Raw genomic sequence first — 20,292 nt, 5'->3', positions numbered from 1 at the left:
AATGTAATACTTAACAAATATACCATATTGCTTTTCTTTATTAGTAGAAATAGATGGCAGAGAAGGTTTCTAGTCCCTGGAATTATTAGATGCTCTTGGAACTCAGATTACCTGACAAGAAATGTTAATCTGGGATTCATTCTCTGCTGGGTGAACTCTCAAAAGTTTTTCTGAAACTTGGTGTTTTTTAATGGATCAATTAGTTTTTTAGGAAAATGTGCAATTTCATATCTGAGAAAGCTTTGGTGCTAATAAATGATTATGATGTATAAAATTAAAGTAGGCAACTTATTTTAAAAGTTATAACCTCCCCCAAAGAGACACACACACATTTTGTGGGAGCTGGACTTTTGGCCTTTAGGTTGTATAAAGTTAGGTCTTGACTAGTGTGGAACAGACTCAATGGTGATAGTTAGGAGGTAACTTGCCAGTCACACTATCTGAGTTGGAAGTCTAGTTCTTTCAAGGACCCTAGAACATTGACTTGATTTTATATTTCTTGTGGCATGTATGCTAGGAACAAAAATATCTGAAAAATATCTTAATTTGATCTGAATATTCATTATTGGCAATAGTTTTGGTATTATCATTCATGTGGATATTTTCCATCTAGTAAATAAAGAAGTGATCATATGACAATCTGATTCTATCATTCCTAGTGTCACTGAGAGCGGAAATTCTTATTATGGGAAAAAGGTGGAGAAGTAAATTAAAAGAGCTTATGTGATCCATTCAGTAGCAATGTACAGATGGAGATCTTGAAATATGATTTCCCACTAAAAGGAACGAGAGATAGTTGGAAAGGTGGCAGATCTCAGGCATGAGACAGCAGATGTACAAAGTGAACTTGGAAAGTCTTGTCTGGGAAGATAGCAAGCAAGGCAGCTATTGAAACTCACTTGGGTTTTGTGAAGAAGTTTTGGGGCAAAATTTGAGTTTGGTCAAATATGGGGTAAATGAGCATCAGTAAGTATAGCTATAACAATTTGAAATGCATGTATAATTAAATCCATGAACTGACCATGAGTTTAAAATGATCCTGATAAAACAAATATAGCTGCTCATCACAGTGGGATATTAGTGGATTCACTTAACAGTTTTAAAATGAGTGCAAAAAAAGGGAAAAGATCAAGCATTTATTTATTCAGTTGTTTTCATAAATTATATCATTGGATAATTGAATAGCACAAGTAGGGAAATTAATCATTATAGAAATATTCCTGCTAATGAATAAAGAAGGAATGATGCAATTAGAATATCACCATTGAGCCACCCTAATGAACTACTGCATCTAAGCATTGAACATCAGTTGCTATTAACATTATAAAAAGAAGAAACAGGCATAATGCACCTCTAACTGAAGAATCATTGGTTCATGAAGAAGTCTTGCTAAAACAATCAAACCTGAGATTGATCAATCCACTAGATCTACCTAGCAATACAGAACATTCTGGAGATAAAGGAATGTGTTTATCAATACCATGGAGATGTAATCAGTAGAATCTAGATTATTTGAAATTGTAAAAGACAAGTGATCTGGTCTCTTTAATGAAAATTACAAGAATAAAAGAGAAAGAAGGAATATTTATACATTCAAGAGATATATCAGACCAATTGGCAAGTGTGAAATTTATTTTGTCTTGATTCAAACAAGGAGACTGCAAAAGCCAGACAAAGTACTAACTCTGCAGTTTCTGCTTAAAAGTGTTCTAAAAATTTTACTTATTCCCTGTAAGCCTCAGTTTATATAAGTGGGGTGTCAATAAACATTCATATTTCATAGGATTTTAGTTGGAAGTAAATGAAATAATGTTTATAAAGCATTTAACACAATGTCTAGTATGCTGTAGTGACTCAATAAATATTTATTTTAAGTATTAAGTAAACATTTAATAAATAATAAATATTAAATAAATGTGCTTTGTTACTTTTAGTATCATCCCAAGTTGTGAAATTTTCATAGCCTTCCACCAAGTGCTCAGTGACTTTGGTGTAGATTTTTCAAATGTAGAGCAAACAATTATAAGGAGTGAATACAACTTGTAACATGTTAATGGTTGAAGTTGAAGTTTGGTGGAGGCCAGCCTTTCAAACAGGTAGAGCCTGGACTCAAACACAGGTTTCATAGCAGCTGAATTCATCTCCATCCTTCTTCATCATTATGTATAGATTTTACTAAAGTCAAAATAACAAAGGAAACAGTCTGGGGCATGAAGGACAGATTCTGGTTTATTTGCAATATTGCAGAAATTCTCATGAAACAATAAAACATACTAAAGAACGTGCAAAGAGAGAAATGTAGACAATCTTGTATTTTCCCCCGTATTCTGCCTCTAAACCCTTTAATGTTTCCTGAGTATAAGAGCAGATCAAACTCCACATATCTAATTGACACAATGGTAAGGAAAGAGTACCTACTATTTAATCCTCAAAATAGCCTCATGAGTATAATATTATTATAGTCATCTTTCAGTTGAGAAAACTCAGGGTTAGAAAAGTTAAGTATTTGTAAGGTCATACACCCTGAGAAGTGCCAAGTTAGGACTCAACACCCCAAGATTGTAAATACATCATTGTTGCAATTAAGCATAACCTTTAAAAAGGAGGAAGAGTTTTGTTATTCTCACAATTAAAGAAGCAAAATCTTACTAGATGTTGCCCACTGTTTCTGACTCTTTCTTTTGAACATATGTATGGCAATAAACCTTGAAACAGAAGAATTTTTAAGAAAGCTGGAAATGTAGCTCAGGGGTAAAGCACTTGTCTGGCTTGTGCAAGGCCCTGGGTTCAATTCCTCACATTGGGTGGGGCGGGGAGAACGAATAATTATTCAGAGCAAAGCAATGGTTACAGTAAGATTTCAGTTACTTTTGTTTTAAATGCTCTGTGTACCTATTATGTCTTTATTTAAGATCCTACTCATTACAAGTAGTTTCACATAGCCTGTCTAATGTGCTTGTGCTCTTGCATTATTGCTCCCATTCAATTCCTTAATAATCATTATGCCTTAGGAGAAGATCAATCTCATTGAAGACACTGCCAGTATTATTGTGAATTTTCCTCTTGTTCTCCAAATTTGCTGTTATTATTATCCTTATGGAAATCATACCATCTAAAGACTGGAGAAAATTTTCTTATCTGGTTGTTTTAATAAAACAAATTGTATTTAAGAATGCTGATTTGAATTTGAAACTTGATTTTAAGCCCCATTTTGGATAGAAAACTGGAAGGGAAGACCTTAAGATCGACCAGAGTTCAGAAACACAGAACCAATCTTACCATGATTATGCACACTCAGCTACAAGATGAGTCATTTTGCTTCTTTTGGTAGAAAAGACATCTCTACAGTCAATAACTGCAGGCAGACTGTGGGTATTACATCCCTCAGCAGTATTTCTCATTGTGTTTTCCTAGAACATCATCAAAACTTTGAGAGTTTTTAAAAAAATTTTTTGCTCTTTGTTTTGGGTTGTCCATATTAATGAGTTCCCCATTGTGCAAGAGAAAAAAAAATCTAGAGTCATAGAATGAAAATTGGAGAAGATTATTTAAATGGAAAAAAGTTTTTGCATCATTGTTTTTGGATAGCTTATGGATGACTTTTTTTTTAAAGGCACTTTTAAAGTGCTTACTTTTATGTCTTAATGTGATTTAATAAAACATCTTTTAAACTAAATATTTCTAGTATCCTGAACTTCTAGCACCTCTGCAGGTTGAAATTTGCCATGAATGGTTCAAAAATAATTTAAAAAAATATTAACTTATGCCATATTGTAATAAGAGTTTACAAAAGGAATCTGCTGATGTGAATGAAATAGACTTTAATTTTTATCATTATCACTAAACATCTTTAAATCCCAGATGGTTATCACTTCTATTCAGAAATCATTGCAGAATTTTCCACAAACTAACGTTCCTCACAGAATTCTAATTTGCCACAGCTAGGACTTAAGTGAAAAGTTCCATTCTTGGTAAAAAAAATCAGAGAAACATACCCAAATCTGCCAAAAGATTACTCACGTATAGCGCCTTTTTTGTACTAATGGGGATGTAAGGTACAGTAACCTGTCTTTCACTGTGGAGGAGATGTCTACTGGACTTCCAGAAATTTCCCTGAATTGATTGTCTCAGAATTTATCATCTGTCTTCCATCATTCAATGTCTTACAAAGGCATTCAAAGTACCTACTCTTTCTTCCTTTTTTTTTTTTTAGGGGAATGGAAGTACCAGGGATTGAAGGGGCTACTAGATCACTGAGCCACATCCCCAGCCATATTTTATATTTTATTTAGAGACAGCAACTCACTGAGTTGCTTAGCATCTCACCATTGCTGAGGCTGGCTTTGAATTTGCGATCCTCCTGTCTCAGCCTCCCGAGCTCCTGGGATTACAGGCATGTGTGACCACGCCCAGCACTTACTATTTCTTGATCACCAGGTTCTATCAGTATGATATCATTGATGGAGTGGTCCAGCATAATGTTCTATGACATAAAGAGACAATCAAGGCTCCTATGAAATTGTAGCAAAATGTTGGATAGTTGAAGTGGCCCTGAAGCAAGAGAGTGGAATTGTAATCCTGACTAAAAAAGTGAAATTAAGATGCTTTGGGTGATTTCTGTTTAATATTTAAGAAAATAAAGTATTCAAGAATTCCTAGCATCTCAATGTGATGTAGGCCACACTGAGTCTATATTTCAATAAGCTATATTTCAGTCAGTCTATATTTCAATCATATATGTGAAAAGGATGAGACTAAGGAAGATTGTCATCTGCTTTTTGGGTAGCTACTATAGGCATTGTTTTGGGGTTTTGAGCAAAGTATGGCCAACATCAGATTGGGAGATGTCACTGCTTTTGCTGGTAAGGGACCTCAATAGCCTGTGAAATTTAGGGAAAAATGAAGTTATCAAATCTTGCCAAATATTTTCTTTCAAATTCTCAGGGTAGTATTCCAGTCTTTTACATAAGAGTTGTGTTAAAATTAGAATTTACTGGTGGAATATCTAGCATCCTGCAAGATTAGAGTGTGAGGTTGGTTTTAGCTGATGTCAGTTAAAATCAGAGCACATGAGATGCATTTAGGGCATAGAAACTGTAGGTTTTGAACTGAAAATTAAAAAGAAACCTTGATTGTCTGATTATTTTCCTTCCTTCTTTCCTTTCTTCCTTCCTGCCTTCCCTCCTTCCTTTTTTTTTTCTGCTCAGTCCCTGTTATTCCCCATGATATTCTTCATGATCTATACAGCAGTTATTCCTCAGTCCTTTAAAGACTATATCTAATTAGGTATGTCATCCAGGTGAGCACAGGTAGTAGTTTAGTCACTTTTTTCATTGTGTGCCATAGAATGCCAACAGCTTGTCTTCCAAGACTAAACAGGTATTCACTAGTTTCAAAACCTCAACCAATTTAAAAAGCAGATTCCAGATTGCCATTTCTTGAGGCTCTGTTGCCAGAAGGCTTTGCTGTTGTCATTATAAATCAGATATTTGTTTCGTGTAAAAAGCAGAATCCACTGCAGCAGGTTCAAACACAAAATGATTTAATGATTAGCTTTCAGAATTTCTTGTATAGACAGAAATTCAGAAGTTCTCCTTATATAATAAGGAGGTATTTGGGGTAACTGAATAATTCTGGGTGGCTCAACTGTGTATACCAGTATTCTCTATCCTTCAATCCTGTTTTATTATTATTATTATTATTATTGCCTTTCATCACATTAAAACATTACTTAAGGACAGAAGGAGGAGTAAGACATAAGTAGGCAATAGGCGGTTATAAGTATCTAGTGCAGAGAAAACAGGAAGTCAGTTATGGCGAGTGGAGGAGTAGTCAGTGAGGGGAACTGGGAGAAGGTCAGTGTGGCTGACAAGGAAGTTGGAATATATATAACATTATTTTGATAATTTCCCAGTTCTACCTATTAATATAAAAATGGGAAATTTTCTTTGTTTTTTTCCACTACCTATATTCACTGCTTAGAATAGTGTTTGGCTCACTATGGTACTCAATGAATATTTTCTAAAATAATGAATAAAAGACCATTATTTTTTTGGAGTTTATATGAGGCAATTAAAATATAAATTTGAGTCTGCTATAAATTTTGTTGAGTTGTTCTATTGTCAGTTTGGTCAGGTTAGGAATTATTTCATAATCTCATTATTATTTATTTCCAGAACTCTTTCTTCATGGTTCTACACCAAGTTAACATCACCAATCTCTTCTTTGCAGTCTCATCTTGGCAACTTTTTTTTTTTCGATTTTTTTAATGTTTTATTTTTTAGTTATAATTGGACACAATAGCCCTATTTTATTTATTTATTTTTATGTGGTGCTGAGGATGGAACCCAGGGACTCGCATGTGCTAGGCGAGCACTCCACTGTTGAGCCACAACCCCAACCCCAGGACACTTCGATTTTAACCATTCTGATTACTAACCCTTTGCTTTAGGTCCAATTCCTGCCCTTTTCTTTGTTCTCCTTATTTGGCATTCTGGTTGATTCCTTCTAGTCTACCCTTACTTCACCTTGGCAACTTAACTCATTTGGTTTCTTGAATTTTCTTTGGAAGTTCTGGCCTTTTCATATATTTCAGTGCTTTTGGAGAATCAGTTCATGAGTCTTTTCTGATCCTCTCTCTACCCACTATATTTTCAATTTCCTATCTCTTCTAAAATCATGTATCCTACTCTAAATCCCATATCCTATGACACTCGTATCCTATGACATTCTTAATCTGCTCTGCTTCCCAGAATAAATCTTTTTTTTTTCTTAAAGAGACAGAGAGAGAGAGAGAACTTTTTTAATATTTATTTTTTAGTTTTCGGCAGACACAACATCTTTGTTTGTATGTGGTGCTGAGGATCGAACCTGGGACTCACACATGCCAGGCGAGCGTGCTACCGCTTGAGCCACATCCCCAGCCCCCCGGAGTAAATCTTAATACTTAGGACCCATATTGTATGGAAGTTGATTATAAAGAGATGAGTCTGATTTAGGGATGTTGAGAAAGAATAATGATGGAGAGGAGAACAAAAAAAAAAGAGTAAGAGGTAAGTAGGCAAGAAGGGAGTGAAGGAATAGTCGGTGAAGGGAACTAGAAGAAGGTCAGTTTGTCTGGACAGGAAGTTGGAATGGAGCCATAGTGTGGGAAGGGGTTTGGCAGACTAAAAAGGGGTCAGACTCTAAAATGTTCTGAAAAACATGGTAAGTGTACATCTATGTGTGTGATACATGATCCTAATTATCTTTTGAAAATATTTTTCTAGTTTCATCATGGGTAGTTAATTGTAAAGGGCCAGCGTGAATACAGATAGGCTAATTAAGTAGCTGTTGTATTATTCTTGAGGACAGATGATAATAATTTGATTTGATGTAGTAGAGATGAAAAGAAATACCTACGAACTGGTCATGAGTTTGATGTTGATTGTATTAAGTTTAGGGTATTTTTGAGATGTCCAATAGGAGATGCTATTTAAACGTGGAAGTCTGGAGCATAATCCTCAATTCTGAGCTGGAGACACAATTCTAGGAGACATCCACATATTATGTAGTCTAGTGAAGGTGTTCACATTCAACTTGGGAAACTCAACTATCCCACTAAGCCAAAAGAAACAAAAACCAATTAAAATAAAGAGGATTGCAGTAGTGTGGCGGTGTGCAACTTTCATGCTACCATTCCATTCAATAAAACCATGCTTTAGATTGAGATTTCAGAATTATGAATCAACTGTTTTTTAAATTTAATCCAACTTCTAGCAACTTCTAGTGTATTTCAATGGGTTGAACATGTAGTATCTAAAAATACTACATATAGGTTTCACACAATGTAACACCTAAATACAATTCGGTTCCTTCTGGAGATCAATTATCTTTCCACTCATGAATTAAAAATAATCATCTATGTTGAATTCATTGGAAGATGACATGCCATTTTTAACCATGGAAATTTCTGAGGGATTTTCTGGGTAATTTTTATTATTTTCCTCTGACAGGTTGATATTTGTACTAGTCTTTGCATAAAAAGGGAATTCCACTGTTGCCAAGTAAATGAAATCATTGAGGGAAAGAGAATATTGAGAAGAGATCCTCTATGACAAGTCTTTGATACATTCTAGAACTTCTTAATCCCATAAAAGAGAATAAATTAAAAAAGTAGAGTAAAGATGGCCATCTAGGTAGAAGGAAAGCCAGGAAAGAAATCAAGAGAATGTTATGAAGGATGGTATGGAAACTCATGCTTCAATTGCTTTGACAAATTAGACACTGGAGTAAGATTTAAAAAATGAAAGCCTTCATGAAAGAAAGTTTTATGGCATAGTTGGACTCTCCTGATGGAAGGAAATCTTCAAGGATTAAGGAAAGAAAAAGAAGGAAACAATATTAATTAAAACTAAAATATTGAAAACTAGCAGAGGAAAGATCTGCTACACATGGCCTTTATACAACTCACATTACCTTCCTGTGTGGCTCTGTTTCTCTGAGGGAATCTGCCTTTATGACTATAAAGAAGAAAGTGCTCCTAGAAGTGACAGAATAAAAAGTTGAAACCCCAACTTCCAGGTTTAACTTGTGAGACCGGGAAAGAACCAGAGTCATCTCGGATAGGTGGAGCTCTCGCTTCCAGAAGAAGCAAAAACAATGTCTGGAGGAAGTTACTCCTAATTGAGACTTCCAAGTGTTCCACAGGTTGCAATCAAACATTGTGATGATAAATTTTGTATGTGAATTGGATTGGGCTAAAGGAGCTCTGGATACCCTGTAAAATATTATTTCTGAGTAGTCTTTGAGTGTGTCTCCTAAAGAGAATGACACTTGAATCAGTAGACTTAGTAAAGGAGGTCTGCTGTCCCCAGTGTGGATAAATATCATCTAATCTGTTGAGATTGCTAAGAGAACAAAAAGGTGGTGGAAGGGTAGATTTATTCTCTCTGCTTGATTTCAGACACCCATCTTATCCTGCCTTTGGACATTGGTGCTCCTGATTCTTGGGCTTTTCCAAGACTTAGACCACCAGCCGCCTGATTTTGGGCCTTTGGACTCAGATTGAATTATACCACTGGCTTCCCTGTTTACAGATGGCAGTTCTTGAGAGTAGTTGGCCTCCAAAACTACATGAGCCAATTCTTATGATAAAGCTCTGATATATATATTTCTATATATCCTATTGATTTTATTTCTCTGAAAAACCCTAACTAATAAAAAAATTATGAGTTCACGCATCATTCTAAGGGAAAGAAACAACAGATTTTGTTCCTTGGGGATTTTGGATGATGAAATTATTATCTTTAGATATAAGACAACTATGTGTATTGATTTTCTGTTGCTTCTGTAACATATTACCACAAACAGTGGGCTAAAACAACACAGATTTATTCTATTACAGTTCTGGATGTTAGAAGTCTAAAATTAAGGTGTTCACTGGGATGTGTTCCTTCTGGAGGCTTTGGAGGAGAATATATCTCTTGACCTTTTCTAGATTTTATATGCTATTTGTCCTGGGCTCAAGTGGTGCTTTCTTTTATCTCTAAACTGTATCACTCCAATGTCTGGTTACCTTGTTATATCTCCTTTTCCCTGACTTTTATCACTGTCCTCTTTCCTTTTATAAAGATCCCTATGGTAACAACGGGTCCACTCACTTAATCCAAGATAGTCTTCCTATCTCACAATTATTCATCACATCTATAAAGTCCCTTTTGTTGTATAAGGTAACTCAGTTTCTGGATACTACTGAGGTCATTACTGGGAACAGAAGCATTATTATATCACACCCTGTATGCATGTTTAAAGAATTTTTAAAATGTGGAATAACAAAGGAGACAATAACTATAGCAACATGTAAGAGATTTGAAAAAGATTTGAAAAAAAGCATAAAATTTAAAAATAAATTGTAATTGTCAATTAAAAAATAAAAATAAAGCTTGAGGCATTGGTCAAGCAATAATGCAGATGCAACTGAAGAAAGAATTAATGAGCTGGAAGAGAGAACTGAAGAATATTTCAGAATTCTGTATGAGCTGAAATGGGATCACTACGAGAGGTTAATAGATATGAAGATAGAATGAGAATATCTGACATAATAATAATTAAAATCCTAAGGAGAGGCAACATTTAAAATAATAATGTTTGAGAATCTATGAAAGAAAAATGTTTACCATGCAGAATGAAATGAAGTCAACCTCGAGTGACAAGATTGAGTAGCTGTAGAACATCATTGACAAAGAGATCAAAGAGCCAGACAGTTAGAAAAACGATTACCTGCTCCTTCCCTGCAAGAAAGATGGAGAATAGTTTTTATTTTCTTTTATGAAAAATGTAAAAGAATAATTGCATCTATTAAAATGATATTTATCAATTTGGAGAGGAAAATCTGTTAATGTAAATTTTTATATATATATTCTAAGAACAAAATAAATACATAGACATTTGCATATAAGAAAATGTTGATACATACTTAGAGTGTTAAAAATCACAAATAGACCCACACTAAAGAAGCTTCTGACAGTTCTAGGGTGTGGGGTGAGGCTCAGTGGTAGAATGTTTGCATAATATGCACAAGGTCCCACTGTGGAAAAACAAAAACAAAAAACTGAAACACACACATATACACACACACACAACAAACAAACAACACCATCAACAAACCCACTTCTGAAAGATATTAGTAGCAGTACAGTACTGTAAAGAAGTACAGTAGTCTTGGAAGGAAAGTCTTGAGATGCAAAATGGTATTGTGAATAAAAGTTTTAAACATGTAGAGAAATGATAATAAAATTTGTTATTATCATTACAAACAATATCTTTGTAATGATAATAACAAATTTTTGTTAAGGTTAATGAATACACAATGAAAATCCTGGAGAGCAGTACCATGTAAGGCAGAATTCAGGAGATCAGTGTTAAAACTTTCTAGGAATTCTTGAATGAATCTGAATGAAGGGAGAACTCTTAATTTTAGATGTGTTATATACACATGGTAAATTTCAAGGGGGACCTCTAAAATAATAGAAATGGAGCACACAATTTCAAAACAAGTGTAAACAAATAAATGGAATGACAATAATTCATACAAAGAAAAGATCTACTCCCCCCCCCCCCCAAAAAAAGAAGGAACTGGGGATAACATATCAAAAGTAAATAATAAGATTAAAACAAGTCTAAATAGATCACAGTAAATTTAAAATAATGAACTTGATGATTAAAATGTAGTTTGTTAAGTTGGATAAAGAACAACAATAAATGCAGCTGTCTGATCTTTTAAGTCAATCTAAAGCATAAAGACATAAACAATCAAAAATAAAGAAAAGGAAGAAATAGATAAATCTGAAACTTAAAGCAAACAAAAGTGACTTGAGGGCAAAACTGACTTTTGGACAAAAACATTTTAAGGGGTGCGTACTAACAAAAAGTTTTACTTATCAGGATAATATAACAATCTGAACTTGCTTCTAATGAATGATGCAGTAAATAATATGTAAAATAAAACCTGATGGAACTTCAAGGAGAAACTGACACAAAGATTTTGGTCCAAGCTCCTGGCTCTAGCTGCTTGTGTTTTGGATCTGAGATTGGGCAGGAGGAAAGTTTTACTCCTACAGGGAGTTTACAGAAAGCAAGTTCCCTCTGAAATCCATTCACTGCAGTTCTCCTTGGTGTCACTTGTCTGGAGTTGAAAGAGCTTGGTTTTATAGAGCGGCCACAGCAATGTTCTGAATGAGTTTGTAAAGAGGGTCACTGCAGGAAGTCTGTTCATGAGGCAGCCTCAAATATTTAGCCAAGGAAAACTTCCCCTCCTAAGGTTAGTATTGAAATTTTTATGACATCCACAGGTGCTTAAAAATGATGGTGTTTGGTTCAGTTTATGAGGTTTGCTTTTGTGGATACAATTCAAATAGCTTGTGAGACAATGGAACTTGCCTTGGTCTACAGGGAACAACCTAGAAGGAGAGAAAGGCAGAAAGCAATTTATGCACATCTCTTGAGGACAAACTCAGGCAGACTTCAGCCAACAGGGTGCCTACCTACTTCTCTATGAGCCTCCGCAGATACTGCTTGATTGCTGATTCTCTTGGGATTTCTTAGTTTCTTCATCCCTGGAAAACTGAAGCCTCATTAGCCTATTTTTCTTATTCTCAGAGGTTTTCATTCTCAATAACAACTTGTTCCACACTCTCAGGTTAGGATTCTAGATATAGAGGAAAAAGCTGAAGCAAGAAACATGTAAATCTAATACCAGCGAAGTCAGAGTGGTTGGCACAGGTCGCATACAGACAGGAAATGCCACCTGCAAGGAAAAGGAACCCACCCTGAAATGTCTTATTCACATTTCTCTTGTTCACAGCAGGAAATGTGTGTGTCTTGGGTTAAAGAAGCTATTGGTTGTTTTGAATAATCCAGGAGTATATTTCATTTAAGCCTGTCTTCAAGGTGAAGACAGAATGCGCAATAAAATGTTTTTAGATTGCACAATAAAAATGTTTTTAAATAACTCATACTTATGAAGAGGCAATATCTAGCATCTTTTGATAATACTGTTGGATATTGAGTCACATGGTACATTGTTAGAGTAATGATCTTCCAGAGTTCAAGTGCTTATGTATTCCTCTCCCACATTGACTCTGAACTTGATTACGGACTTGTTTTGGCCAATGGGATATCACAAATAGGATCCAAATAGGGATTTATCAAGTACTCGCCTACTGGGGCTTCTCTCTGAGAATGTTTCTGTAAGTTTCTTCTGTGTCAAATTCCAGAATGAAAGAAAGAGAGAGGGAGAGAGAAAGATGCTGTGCTGCCCCACCTATGCCCAGTCAATAGCTGTCAGGCCAGCTGAATGCTTCCATAAATCATCCCTGGACAGAGTGCCCAAAGAACTACCCAGTCCACATAGAGGATCCTAAAAAATCATCAATCACTTTTTTAGAGCAGTAAGTTTCAGGGTGCTTTGTTGCACAACAAATAGATAATAATATGTTTTGTTTTTTATATTACATTGAGTATGTTTTAAATATAACTATGTTCTATTTCATAACCAATCACTACATGTAGACTTATAAATATCTGGGTACATATATGCCAAAATATGACTGTATAGAAATGGACCTGCTTTCCATAAGGCATACGCCAAATCTATTTGTCCAATATTTAGAACTCTATGTGTGGATGTGGTGTAATTAGAGATGGAAAAGATTGGGTGGAAGAAAATGTGTAATTGAGAAACTAGCAATGACATATGGGGTGTGTGTGTGAGCTTATGCGCACACATGCAGGTTGAGAGAGAGATCAGGGAAGTGATTAGAGGAAGCTAGTTAAATGGAAATGATTCTCAGTGGGTGGTGATGTACTAAACAGCACAGGTGGTAGAAACATGCTAACTTCTGAGTTCAAGACCTAATGATTAAAACAATCTACATGTGGTGCCTAAGCATTGGTTCATAATTAAGAGTCAGATTAATAAAAACACTGGTTTTCCAGGGGATTCATTCCTAAGGCTCTTTTTATTTTTTTCTTGCTTGAAATTCTTTGCAAATTAATGTGTAATGCCGTGTCTACAAAGGAAAAAAGGACATTAAAAAGCAAATAATCTTATCTTGGCACCAACTTGCCTATAGAAAGTCCCATGATATTCTAGATAGCTTTATTATTATTATTATCACACAGAACAACATAGACTTTTCCCAATGAATAGGAAAACCAATGTATTAAAGAATATTCTAAATAAAAACTATATTTGTGAAGCACTGCTCAATCTTATTTCAAGCATTCTTTTTCATGTGTGTGTGTATGAATATGCATGTGTGTTTTGCTGAACAGACCTGAAAGTATGGTGAAGAAGTACGCCATGCTGAGGTTCCACAGCCCTCTTTCAGGTGTGGGGTGCACTGAGATTCAGGGTCTAGAGGTTCATCCTCTTCTTGCGGGGACAACTTCTTTCTTCATATGCACATAATGCCCATTTTCAGAAAAACAAAACGAATCCTGTTGTAATAAAATAAAATTCCAACAGATCTGTAAAGTATTGAGGAGATTATGCATAAATATGCACTCAGTTACTTTTGATTTATAAGAAGCAATTAAAATGTACACACACACACACACACACACACACAGGGAGATATACCACACATATTTAAGGAAACCACTGATTGTGCATCCATTTGGGGCCTAAACCTCTTTGACTATTCTGGCATAGACACTTACCTTCTTGTTAGATAGGAAAAATTAGAAGCAGCATTAATCAAATCCTTCTCACTGCTTCCCTAATTGTCTTGCTATTATAACAGTGATGATTTCTTAGGAAGAAATCACAGGTTGTGAAGCCAAATGCCGTTTGCCAAATGCTCCATTCAGAGTCACCAGGTTAGACAGCATTCTTCCTTCCCAGAAGCTGATGACAACATGAAAAAAAAAGGAGGCAGGTGTGGCGGCTTGGCAGGCTGTGTCACGCTCCTGGGGTTTTAATGACACCTGGCATTGCAGGGAAGGGCTGTGGAGAACGTCAAGGGCCTCACTTTTCAATGATTAGCTTAAGAACTCTTCTTTGTGCTCACAAATAATTTTAAAATTGCAATCTCACCTCTTCCCCCTCCTTGTCACTTTATACCCTCCCAGCTCCATCATAGGGCTCTGCCCACCGCAATGCATCCTCTTTGAAAATTAAGGAATCAGTAAGTGCACGTCAATAGTGAGACTGTTCCCAGTGAGTTTTCGGTGAGTGAGACAACTGTGCCTTTATTTTACAGCAGTGGTTCTTAAAGTGTGGTCTGGAGACCAGTGCTTTAGCCAAGGGTAGATGGCACCCCAGGGGCAATGTAGTTGTTAGTACTTGATCTCATAAGGCCATGCTAGCATTTTCCTGGGAAATAAGTAAATACATAGTGAAAAAAAAATTCTATGTTCCTAGGAAAACAAATCTGAAGATCAATGATTGTATTGGCTTCTTTGTGTCGCTTGCGCGGTCTGCCTGTTCTCTTTCACCCACTACTGGAGACCAACAGCCTCAGAAATTCCAAAGTTACCTGTGAAAAATACAGGTTCCTGGAGTGCTCTGGAAAAATTCTAGTTAACAGTTCTGTGGGTGCATGACATCTTCACAAAACCATCTTTACATCTAGGACTACCAGACTTTCACATGTGACAGGAATCAATTTCTACAAGGTTTGAGCCACTGTTCTGTAACTTGTAGCCAAAATTATGTCTAATGTTTACAATGGGTTGAATAGAAGGCCCTTTCTTGTTGAATCATTCTTATCAAAGCAAAGCAAAATGAAACCATCCTTGTCTACTTTCTTGCTTTAGTAAGCTCAATATCACAAAAATTGAATCTTTCATAATTGAAGATGTTCACAGATTCAGAATCATCAATGTTATCATCAGTGAATACTTTGAATATTGACTTGGTAATATATGGGCTATCAAGTAGAATATATATGAATTAAAACATATCCTTGAAGTTAGGTTTTGTACAAATAATTAACATTAGCTAATCAAAGTTGAGGTAGAGATTATTTACTGCCTGTCTCCTATTATCTGTTTTTCTTTTTTCCTGTATACAAGACCCCCAACTTTTAGAAGTTCATGTAGACTTATGGAATAAAGTTTCTATTTCCTAGCCTTATTACTTGCAACTAGGGTTCACCATATTTCTAAGTTCTGTATGAAAGAATGTGAATAGAAGGGGTGTATGTGATATAAAGGAAGTGGCCACGGGAGACCATATGCTATTATTTTAATTCCTTCCTCCCCTTCTTAGTGACTGGAATGCAGATATGATGACTGGAGCTTAAAACATCCTCTGAGGTCATGAGGTAGCAGCCAAATGCTGAGAATAGTGGAACAACAAGTGACAATGAACTGGGTTGGAGAGCCCAGGCCAGCCCTGGCCTGCTTACTTTCAGCCTTCATTTATGTTGGAAAGAGAGATCTTTCGTTTTAATTCATGTTATTTCACTGTCACTTTCAGCCACACTTTATCCAAACTAATTAACAGTTCCACTCTTCCCCCACCCCTGTCTATTTAAACATTAAGTGTGACTGCAATTCTTGTTTATTTGAATTTTGTCTAGGTTAGCTGAATTTCTGTTGAACTGAGACCTGATACAGTATTTTAAACAGACCCCAAATACCCAGAAGTTCCTGGAATTGGAAAGTAGATGTAAAGACATTGTGGGTCACTTCCATCTGTGTTCCAGATCCATGTTCTAGTCTTCTCCATTCTTCTTTGGGCACTTGGGAGGCTGACTGGTATGGGAAAAATTCAGTGGATTCTCTTACTCTCCAGTTTAATATTGAATTAAGTAAATAAGAGGCATTACGAGGTGATCTAAATGGAGAGAAGAGTAAAGTTCAGTACTTACTCTTTTGACTGCATATTGGCTGCCTTCCTTGACTAAAAGCTTGTACCTCAGCTATTATTATATAACAAACATTCACCAATTTAGTGACTTAAAGATACAATAATTTTTCAATCTCTTCATTTTGTAAGGTGGAAAACTTTCCTGGATTTATTTGGCTAGTTCTTCTGGTCTCAGCCTAGCTTGGCTGGGCTCACACCTGAATCTTGGGTCTATTTGTAGGGTGACTGGGTGATTGGCTGGTTCAAGGTGACTTCATTTCAGAATCTGGCCGTTGGCCGGTTGTTAGTTGAGGCAACAAGACAGATGGGAACATTTGTCTCTTATTACTCAGCAAGAGCTCTCTCAGGGTTGTTCTCAAGGAGTCTGGGCAGGATGACAGAGAGTGAAGTGCAGTGCTTAGGTGTCTTGGGGTCTGGACTCAGAATTTTCTCATTCTCACTCCTACTATGTTCTTTGTTGGCTAATATAACACAAGATCAGCCCATATTCAAGAGATGGTGGGGAATGGACTCTGGGTCTTATGAAAGAAATTATGAAACTACACTGCAAAGGGCATAGATATAGGAACACATGAAAAATTGTGGCTATTTTGACAATCTAGCACAGGGTTACATGTTCTGTCTGATAGGTTTTTTTCATGCAACGTTTTCTGTGGGTTCTGGTAATTGTATGTTATTCTTAGGCATAGTTCTTCTTACTGTATCTACATATACACTTCACTAAAATTTCCTGTTATCCTGCTTAAATTTCCATCTGTTTTCTGCCAGGACCTGGATTGACGCATTGGAATATTTCTATTAAAGAGGACAAACTGAACATCTGTTTCTACCTCAGGGAATCTTACTTCTAGGTGGGTAAATGATTTTAATCCCATATGGATAAAAATAATGGGGGAAAAGATGACAATGTTGATCAAGCAACATTTTGAAAAATGAAACGCTGACTTCATAGAGCAGAGAAATTGGAATTTAAGAGCTTGAAGAGGGATAAGTCAATAGTAAGAAGGCCAATTCTTGCTGCATGACCATAGAGCCTCAGGAAATCCAGGTACCGGGAATTCTGAAAGCAGAGATAAGAGTGAGGTTGAAGACAGGAGTGAGTAAAGGCCTCTGTAAGGGCAAGGTGTACCCTTAGAGATGCCTTTTAAACCCTTGGTGAAGTTTTGAGATTTCTTTTGAGAAACAACGTTGGGACAATATGGATTTTGGGACACAGCATGAGGGGGAGCAGGACAATTTTCTTATTGAAGATGGGAGAACCAAGTGAAAGTCCATACAGTAAGGTACCAGGACCCATTTCTCCCTTGACCACCTCCCAGCCCTCACAGTTCCAGGAGTGCCTGCAGCCAGGCACATGCTACCTCCACTTTGGCAGGACAGACATTCCTTTCTGTGGCCATTGGCTGACCGTAGAAAGAGGATCTATAGATATTGACACTTGGCTGTCCCCCGAGGCAAAGGGTCAGGTCTGACATATGGTAGTGAAACACATGTATTGACAATCTACCTCCACACAAAGGAGTTCAGCTTTTTCAGTGCCTCAATCCTAAACGTTCCATTCAGTCAAGAATTCCCATACAATTTAGGAAAACCCCACATGTGAAAGGCAGCAACACAAATCAAACAAAGTGAATAGAAGTAAATTCAACAACTCAGAAACAATGCAAAAAGCAAAAGAAAATTTAGAAGTAAAACAAAAGGCATAAAACAACAAAAATAACTATGATCCATATTCTCACAAAAGCAGACATTGTGTCTATGAAACAATAGATAGTCTTATCAAAAGCAACAATAACAATAAAAATAAAGTATGGAATCTAAGAAAAAAGCCAACATAAGAGAACCAGGCAGAACTCTTGGAATATAAAGCTACAACAGCATAAATTAAAAAAAAAATTGGGTGAAGAGTTGGAGCTAAAGTTGAAGAAATCTCCCAGAAAGGATGCTATGACAAACAGATGGAAAACTGAGGGGAATGGAGTCTACTTAAATCTTAGAACTGTGGAAGTTTAAGAATGAAAGAAAAGAGAAAATGGGGAGGGATCACAAAGAAGAATTTATAAATTTTCCCAAAACCAAAAAGCATGAGTATTCATGTTTAAAGGGCTCATTTCAAGTAGAGAAAATTAGTGTGTGTGTGTGTGTGTGTGTGTGTGGCGGAACCCAACTGTACAAAGATATTCACTGTGGGTTGAAGGCATAAAGAGAAGTTTCTGAACCTTTTCTTGAGATGCAAAACTAACATTGGAAATTGTGTTGGGCCTGGGCTCCTCTAGAGCAGAAGGAAGCAGCACAAAGTCAGTGGGCCAAAAATCTTCAAAATTCTGAGGGTGATAGTTTCCAATCTACAACTTGGTTGGGTTCTGGAAAGCCAAATGATGCCATGCCCACCCTACAAGATGTCATGTTCTAATCCCATACCCTGTGAATGCTACCATATGTAACAGAAGGACTTTGCCAGTATGATAAAGTTAAGGATCTTGAGGTGGGGAGATCAGGCTGGATTATCCAGGGGGCCCAGTGTAATTCCAAGAACCCTTACAGAGGGAGCCTATGGATCAGAGTCAGAAAAAGGGTGATGTGAAGATGGAGAAGAGGAGTAAGAGACACTATAGGCCAAAGGATGTAGGCAGTTTCTGGAAGCTGCAATAGACAAGGGGATGGATTTTTTTTCCTGAATCTTCCAGAAGAAAATCAGTCCTGTGGACTTTAGACTTTGGATCACCAATACTCTAAGATAAATTTCCATTTAAATCACTAAGTCTGTGATAATTTATTACAGCTTCAAAAGAAAGAATTATACTGGCCAAATATTAGTCAGATGTGCAAACAATTACAGACACTTTAAATATTCACATCTAAAAAAAACTTTAGTTCTCTTTCATTTATTAGGAATACCCTAGATAAGGTGTTCTACTAAGGAGGGCCCAGCATGAGAAATTGCATGATGTCCCGGAAAGAAGAGACCCAAAGGAGAGGGCGAAGAGGAATTCCCATGATGAGGGTGAGGGACTATCCCAGGTAGATAGCTGCAGACCTTGGGAGGGCAGCCATGGGGGCTGCAGCAGTGCCAGGCAGAGGTACAGAGTGCTTGATGGCTGGCTGATGACTCAACGGCACTGGGTGATGGTCAAGAGCTGTAGCACCTGGGTTCCCATCTCAGTGCCATTATTACCTACTAACCATGCAGCCTCAGTTTTATTTTTTGCAAAGTTAAAATAATACCATGTAGGATTGGGGTGTGGGAAAGAATTAATACATGGAGAGCACTTAAAATATTTTCTTGGAAACAAAATGGGCTCAGTAATTATTGCCTTTTTATTTCTAAGAATATTTTGTAGTTTTGTTGAATAATTTGGAGGAAGAATTACTGATAGACAAATGGAGCATTGAACATATATTCCTGTTCATGACACAGTTAAAAACAGTATTGCAGTTTAAGTTTCAGCTGTTGAGGATATTTACCATCATAATCATGTAACCTTTGACTGTTGATTTAATCGACATTGTGGCTTTAGTGTTTGGGGGGACAGGAAAAGAGTAGGAGAGGATGAGTTTGATGGACAGGAAATCAAATGATAAGGTATCAAATTATAAAATCAAGAGAGCAGGTTAAGCATATTATTTAGAAACACCTAGAGGAGTTAATATTGATTATCACTAGGGATTGTAATATTGGAATAGAGCTAAGTAAAACAAGGAACTATTGATTTCCGTTATAAGCCCCATGGCACTATTGGACTTTTAAAAGTATGTATGTGTATACTTTGATAAAATTTAAAAAAAAATGAATAATGAAGTTAGCATATGTGATAGAACACATTTGGCAAGGCAGAGTAAGTCATATAACTTTCATTGCCAATAGTGTTGTAATTAAAATTCTTTGACTCTTTTGTCCAAGCATATGAGCTGTAGAGCAAAAATTTATAGCTTCA

This window comes from Marmota flaviventris, chromosome 3 (genome assembly GCF_047511675.1).
Source record: "Marmota flaviventris isolate mMarFla1 chromosome 3, mMarFla1.hap1, whole genome shotgun sequence".
Classification (NCBI taxonomy): domain Eukaryota; kingdom Metazoa; phylum Chordata; class Mammalia; order Rodentia; family Sciuridae; genus Marmota; species Marmota flaviventris.
The sequence above is the reverse complement of the archived record's forward strand: the minus strand, read 5'-3'. Positions refer to the sequence as shown.